Source organism: Halichoerus grypus, chromosome 6, assembly GCF_964656455.1.
Source record: "Halichoerus grypus chromosome 6, mHalGry1.hap1.1, whole genome shotgun sequence".
Classification (NCBI taxonomy): Eukaryota; Metazoa; Chordata; class Mammalia; order Carnivora; family Phocidae; genus Halichoerus; species Halichoerus grypus.
This window is the reverse complement of record NC_135717.1, coordinates 103,930,178-103,937,463: the sequence shown is the minus strand read 5'-3', so window position 1 is coordinate 103,937,463 and position 7,286 is coordinate 103,930,178. Positions and strand designations below refer to the sequence as shown.

Sequence of the window (7,286 nt, the reverse complement as noted above, 5' to 3'; positions counted from 1 at the left end):
CAGGAACCCAGGGCTCAGGTCAAATTCAACAGGTTTCCTATTTCTGAAATTGTTCTATTTCAGATAAAGGACAAAATTGGGGCTTTAATATGACCTGAGAGAGTCTAGATCCTTACACAGAGGCACAGGTCTGTAAGGGAGAGGGTTGAGGAGAGGGCTCGATTATTTGTAATGCCCTTGGCAAACCAAACCGTTTGGAACATTCTCGCTTGTTGCACAGTTTGTGTGGCTCTTGGATTTCTTCTGATCCACAAGAGGATCGATGAGAAATAAAACTAAAAATGAGGCAACATCAGCCCAAACGCTGAACCTGCACTTTAGTTCAACCCATATTGAGGGAGCAGCTCTCTCTCGGGGCGCTTTGGCCCCGTCTCTGCCTTTAGCTCAGCACTGACACGCTGCTCATCCGCCTGGTGGCCCACTTCGCCTGCAGGTTCCCCCTGCCTCGGATGGCTGAACGTGGCCCTGTGCTGCTTACTTCGCTTCCGTTGTAGGAATGCAAACGTCTCACTTGGTGAGTCAGAAGGGCTTTCTCCACCCATTTGCCCCTATAACATCTCCCCTCTCTTTCTTTTCTTTCCGTGGGCTTTTGTTTGCCGTGACACGGCATGAGGGCTGATCATTCATTCCGCAGGAGAGCTGGGCCATCTTGCAATTTCTACAACTCGCTGTGGTTTTTTTTTTTTTAAAAGATTTTATTTATTTATGAGAGAGAGAATGAGAGAGAGAGAGCATATGAGAGGGGGGAGGGTCAGAGGGAGAAGCAGACTCCCTGCTGAGCAGGGAGCCCGATGCGGGACTCGATCTGGAGACTCCAGGATCATGACCTGAGCCAAAGGCAGTCGCTTAACCAACTGAGCCACCCAGGCGCCCTACAACTCGCTGTGTTTTTTCTGGAAGCCTGCCTGGATGGGAAGGAGACCCTGAGAGAGGACTGTGGATCCTCAAGCCTGTCCCGCCCCCCCCCAACATCTTTATTAGTGGTCCTGCCAGGTTCTGAGCAGTCAAGCTCTGATTTACTTTCCCTTTCAAGAGCCAAGGGAATAAAGCTGTCAAGCACCAGCCGAGGATTTGAACGAATTCTGAGGGTTTGTGGAAATGCTCACAATGAGCAGTGAGGAGCAGCATGACAACTGGAACTTGGGTGAAGTGTGCCTTTCTGTCTCCACTCACCCTTCCCTTACTGCCCCTTCCCTCTCTGGAAGAGACTCCCTCCTCCCCACCGGCCGCTTCAGGCGCCAATGCCCTTCCCCCTTCTTAAAAACAGCACCCAAACTGCCTGTTCTGGAAGAAGGGCAGTGAATCATATACTCCTATACTGAGGAGGAACTTACTCCAGGGAGGTGTCTAAGCCAACTGCGTCCTTTTGTAAAATACTTGTCACTCCACATTCGGAAAACTAGTTCCACCCTTTTTCTTTACATCTTGGAAAATTCTAATTACGCATTTTCCCAGGAGCAGAAGGAAAGACGTAGCCTTTCATCTGCTGGCTTCCTTCCTTCCCCGGAGGCTGCTTCTCCTAAGAAAGAAGGGTATTTTGTGGCACCTCCAAGGAGCAGTGACTAAACGTTTAGCAATATCCTTGCATCCAGTGCACTGAAACAAGGCGGAGGCGGAGTGAACCGCGGGTGTAGAGATAACACACTTAGAGAGGGGCACTGATGAAAGAGAGGGGAGGGGTGGGCCCGGTATTCGGTCAAACAAGGTTGAGAACTACAACTCTCCGTGACACCGTACGGGCTGCAGATAATTCCTGCATGGGAGTAAGAGGCTGCCAGATGTGTTGTTCGCAGCTGCATCTGGGACAGCGTCCTCCTACTCCCCCCTCCCCGGCTCTCAGGGCCCAGGCTCTGAAAGAGGCTGACTCGGTGCCAGGATGGAACACGTGGCCCAGCCTCCGCCAATCGGCGCATCCTCCCCCCGCCCCGCCCCAGGCCATTGGGACTGTTCAGAAAGGGGCGCGAGAGCCGAGGTGTTACAATCCTTGAATGCCGGGGCTTGTGCCCAGCTCCGTGGAAGACTCTCTCTCTCTCATTGACCTGGAACCCAAGAGGCTGTGAGCCCGAAGCTGCTGCTTGCACCAACTACTCAGAGCCTGAGAAGAGAACCAGCACGCCGAGGGGAGCAGAGTCAGCCAAGAAACGGAGAAACCTGTTCCTCCTTCATATTGTTTGAGCCCAGCGGCAGGCTTCACCTGAAACCCATCCTCAATTCCATGGGCCAGTAAATTCCCTTTCCCCTTAATCTGATTTGAATTAGTTTCTACCACTAGATACTCAGAGTCCTACCCGAGAGAATCAATATGCTTAACACATAGTAGGTGCTCCAGAAGGTTTTGGAATGAATTTATGAATCAAGCATATTTTATCTTTAATGTACCGGACAGGTAGCCACACACACTTCAGCCCTTCTTGGTTCCTTTTTTGAAGGAATTTCAAGTTGCTTCATATGTTTTAGTTCAAAGTAGGTGAATGACAGGTATTATTTTTGTTTCAGGATGAGCAGAACTTAAAATTGTGGGGCGGGGGGGCCGTGGGCAAGAAGGAAGAAGGACATAAACTAGAGAAGATGAGGATGAGAAAATCAGAGGACTTCCAAAGTGAGAACAGAACAGAAACAAAATTAAAATCCCCTCCAAAGAGTTGGATGCTATTGCTCTCTCTTAAATGAAGTAATTCAGAAATAGTACAGACAACAAAATCCTTCTAAGGCTTGCACCTTGAAAAGTATAGACTTTTTAAGGCACTGCAAATTGTACAAACTGGTTCAGTCCTGCTAGAAATGCTTTTGCCAGCATTTGGGAAAATTTTTTTAAATCTTTTGAGCCATGTCAGAGAGGAAGAATTTCCTCTGCCCTTCAAGGTCCTTGTAGCTGGGCTAAGAATTAAATTGATATGAGACAGGGGCACCTGGGTGGCTCAGTCGGTTAAGCGACTGCCTTCAGCTCAGGTCATGATCCCAGGGTCCTGGGATCAAGCCCTGCATTGCGCTCCCTGCTCCACGGGGAGCCTGCTTCTTCACCTCGCTCCACAGCTCCCCCTGCTCATGCACACGTGCTCTCTCTCTAATAAATAAATAAATAAAATCTTTTTAAAAATTGACATGAGACAGAATAATAGGAAAAATCAAATTTAATTTCATGTGTAGGAGGAATCCACCCAGAAGACAGGCAAAATGAGGTATGCATGTCATTCTGAGCTAAGGACAAGTGGGCAGGGGTCTGGGACTTCAAAGGAAAGGAATACAATTCACAGGAAGTTGAAACAGAGTAAATGTTTGGGAAACAAATATTTACTGGGCCCAACAGACACAATGGGATATAGGGGACTTTGATCAAACCGGCCTTGCTAAGTTCCTCCCTGTCTACCATACCTAGTTCCTTTCAAAATGTAGTTATCTATGGTGATAGCTCTCTTCCTAGAGCAGGTTGCCTATCTAAATTCTTTTTAGGTAAAGAGCTTTTCCCAAATCGGCTGGGTTTTGATTGCTTTTTAACTCAAAATAATCACACCAAAGTGGTCCATCTTAGGACAGCCTGCCCTTGGCCCCTACACTCATGTTTCAAATACCTATGACGAGGTAGCCAGCACAAAACTTAGTGGCTTAATACAACCATTTATTTTGCATGCAGTTCTGTTGGCAGGGCTCTGCCTGGCTGCATGTGGGGTTGCATTTCCAAGGTGGTGTCTTTGTTCACATGTCTGATGTCCCACTGCTGCCTTGCCTTTCTTGTCCACCTGGCATCTCAGACCCCAGGGCTGCTTCATGTGGCTTGGGCCTCTCCCATCATGGTCATCTCAGGATAGCTGCACTTTCTAAAAGCAGGAAACAGATGTTATCAGGCCAGTTAAGGGCTACACTTGAAACAGGTGTCGTGTCACTTGCCACATTCTGTAGGTCAAAACAGTCACACAGCTCACCCATGTTCAAGGGGGAGTGTCAAGGTCACATTGCAGCAGAGCAGTGGGATTGGGAGGTATTGCTGTGGCCATCTTTAGAACATACAATCTGCCACAACTCATAATCTTAGGAATTAATCACGTGGAAATTATGCCAAAGAAGGTATAAAAGCAGAGATGTTCCTTACAACTTTTGTAGCCAAAGAAGAAGAAAAGATGGAAACAACCTACATGTCTACTAATAGACAAATGACTAGTTATCACACACCAACTGATAGGAATATGAAGCCATAATAATTAAGAGGATTATGAAACAACACGAACAAATGTTGTTTGTTTGTTTGTTTTTAAAGATTTTATTTATTTACTTGAGAGAGAGGGCACGAGATGGGGGAGGGTCACAGGGAGAAGGAGACTCCCCGCCGAGCAGGGAGCCTAATGCAGAACTCGATCCCGGGACTCCAGGATCATGACCTGAGCCGAAGGCAGTCGCTTAAACGACTGAGCCACCCAGGTGCCCCGTTGTTTGTTTGTTTGTTTAAGATTTTATTTATTTATTTGACAGAGAGAGAGAGAGCACAAGCCGGGGGAGCTGCAGGCAGAGGGAGAAGCAGGCTCCCCACTGAGCAGAGAGACCGACACTGGGCTCAATCCCAGGACCCTGGGATCATGACCTGAGCTGAATGAGCCAAAGGCAGACGCTTAACCAACTGAGCCACCCAGGAGCCCCTGAACAACATGAACAAAACTTTGCTATAAAAGGAGAAAAGGTAAAATTGAAAAGCATGTGCACTGTGATGCTAATTATATAAAACCTGCATGCATCTGGACAGAGTCTAGAAGAAAATATGTAGAAATGAAGATAATTGCATTGAGGTGGTAAGATTACATATGCCTTCCATTTTCCCCTTTATTGTTATAGCATCATAAAAAAATGAAATTAGAAGAAAAGAGAATGAAAGCTTTAATTGTCAGTGCTCAATATTTGGCAGGTACATATATTAAAGAGGTGCAGAGAAGACAAAGGGAACCCACTGACTCCCTATAATTCATTCAGATTTGGACAAACCGCCAGGCCTACGGATCCACACATATTCTTATTTATAATTAATCTTCTGCACTGATCCCTCATTTTTGGAATGCTGATTGTCATGGAAGCAATAATTATTATATTAATCTTGCTTTGTTCCTGAAGCTGTTCATGATGTAGGACTGAAAACATCTTAGGGGCACCTGGGTGGCTCGGTCAGTTGAGTGTCCGACTCTTGATTTCGGCTCAGGTTGTGATCTCAGGGTGGTGAGATCGAGCCTGGGGTCAGGCTCTGTGCTCAGAGTGGAGTCTGCTTGAGATTCTCCCTCTCCCTCTGCCCCACCCCTTGCTCTCTCTCTCTCAAATAAATAATCTTTTTTTTTAAAAAAAGACTGAAAACATTTTAAAAAGCTACTATGACACATAAACATAAGGTGTTGTTTTCATTTTTTTCATAAGGAATCCATCTTACCCAGGCTTTCTAAAATCATCAGTGGCAATTTGGCCTGCAAATTTACCCTAGAATGCTCTGGTGAGAACTAGATTAACTTTAGTCCCCCTTTTTATGCTTTTGTTTGCCTGGGGACTCCATGTTTTGTAGAGGAATAGTCTGTGGAGTCTGGAATAGTCTATGCTAATGAAGCTGTAAGCAAACTTCCTGGAGTGGCTCTGAATTAACCTGGGTCTCAGAGCCCAGGGACCAGCCCTCTGGGGATTATGACACTCATAGCTGTGAGTGACCTCCAACCCTGCACAATCAAACCCAACCTTTGAACAAGCATTGCTTTCTAATATTACTTTAACTTGCCAGTCAATATTGTGTCTTTTTTTGAAGGCTTTTAAAGGGAGTTATTAGGGAACGTGAAAGAAAATGCAGTAAGGGTCAAAGTCTTAAGTCGGATTAAGTAATTGCAAAAAACAAATTTTAAAAAACCCTATCTGATTAGTTGGCGCGACCACTAGTTGTGTTTATATAGTTAATGATTGGAGAAAATTTGGAGGAGAGAAGGGTTTAGATTACATCCTGGTAAATTATTTTTATTTAGTTCAATTGACTTTTGGCAAGTTTAAAATAAAAAAAAAAAGAGTTACCTGCTGTTTGATAAATGTAATTACTGATGTTGTTAGAATTAACATTTCAGTATTTTTTTCCTGAAATTTGTGTTTCATTTAACAAATGTTTGCATACCAGTCACTGCGTGGCATTATCCTGTACTTTACAGATACTAACCATCTTAATTCTCAATAACCTGTAATGTAGTGACCATTGTTGCCCTTCTCATTTTACAGATGAGGAAACTGAAGTATGAAGAGGTTAAGCAACTCATGCAAGATCACCAGCTAGTAAGCTATCTAGCCAGGACTCAAACCAGGGCTGTCAGCCTCCCGAGTCCTGTACTTTATTATACTGTGCTGCCTGGGTAAAGTTTCCATTAGAATTCCATTTTAACAAATATAGCTACCGAGAGTCTATAATAAAACATGTCCATCTCCAGGCGTATGCTTTCTGATCAAGTTGCAGCAAAGGCTCCTATACTCAAAATAATTAATAAGCTTTCTCTTATTCTTGTTCATACAGCTTTGCTTTAGGGAAGAGGCTCTAATGTGCAATACAGCCAATTCTTTAAGGAATTTCCTTCTCCAGCTACCAGATAGTTTTAATAACAATGAGTAAAATATACCAAGCCTTTGCATGGCGTGCTTGCTGATTTCATTGGTTATGCCCCCTGCCTAACCATCCCCATGAAACACTCCTGGTGTTCATGTCCCTGTGTAGTCCCTTGAATCTGGGCTGGCCTTGTTGACTCTATTAACCAACAGACTATGGCAGAAGGGATGCTGTGCTAGTTTCAGGCTTAAGTCTTGAAAGGACAACAGCTTCCACCTTTTTTTCCCTCTTGGGAACCTGAACTGCTGTGTAAGAAATACAACGACCTTGCTGTAGAGATCTTATGCAGAAGCCGTGTGGGAGGGGGAGGTCCCACTGAGGCCAGCCTCCAGTCAAATCTGTGGCAGCTACACAAGGGACGACTGGCAAGACAGACAGAAAAATCACCCAGCTGAGCCTAGCCTAAATAAACAGTTGTTTTAAATCACTACGTTTGGGGATAGTTTGTAATGCAGTGATCACCCGGCACCTTTGCCTTTTATTGCACTCATACCAAAATATTTATTGAATCTCTGGGAACTGGATATAATGGCCCAAATTAACAGTTAAGCAGATAAGTAAATAAAGCAAGTACTCAATAAAATAGAGTCAGATAAAGGGAGAGAGAGTGATTGGTGAGAGAGGTTATTTTAGACGGGGAGGCCAAGGAAGGCTCTTCTGAGGAGGTTACTTTCAAGTAGAGATCTGA

The 7,286-nt window shown here is 45.0% G+C and overlaps 1 long non-coding RNA gene across 2 annotated transcripts; it reads left to right on the top strand.

Annotated features, from left to right (window-relative positions):
* Positions 1 to 292: 292 nt before the first annotated feature.
* Positions 293 to 7,028, top strand: LOC118540389 (uncharacterized). 2 transcript variants are annotated; one of them, XR_013448540.1, is made up of 3 exons: positions 293 to 514; positions 4,465 to 4,669; positions 6,220 to 7,028. It is a non-coding gene; the product is annotated as an uncharacterized LOC118540389 (long non-coding RNA). The 2 variants fall into 2 exon arrangements; XR_004919612.2 differs by having other exon boundaries at positions 293 to 518; positions 4,467 to 4,669.
* Positions 7,029 to 7,286: the final 258 nt, after the last annotated feature.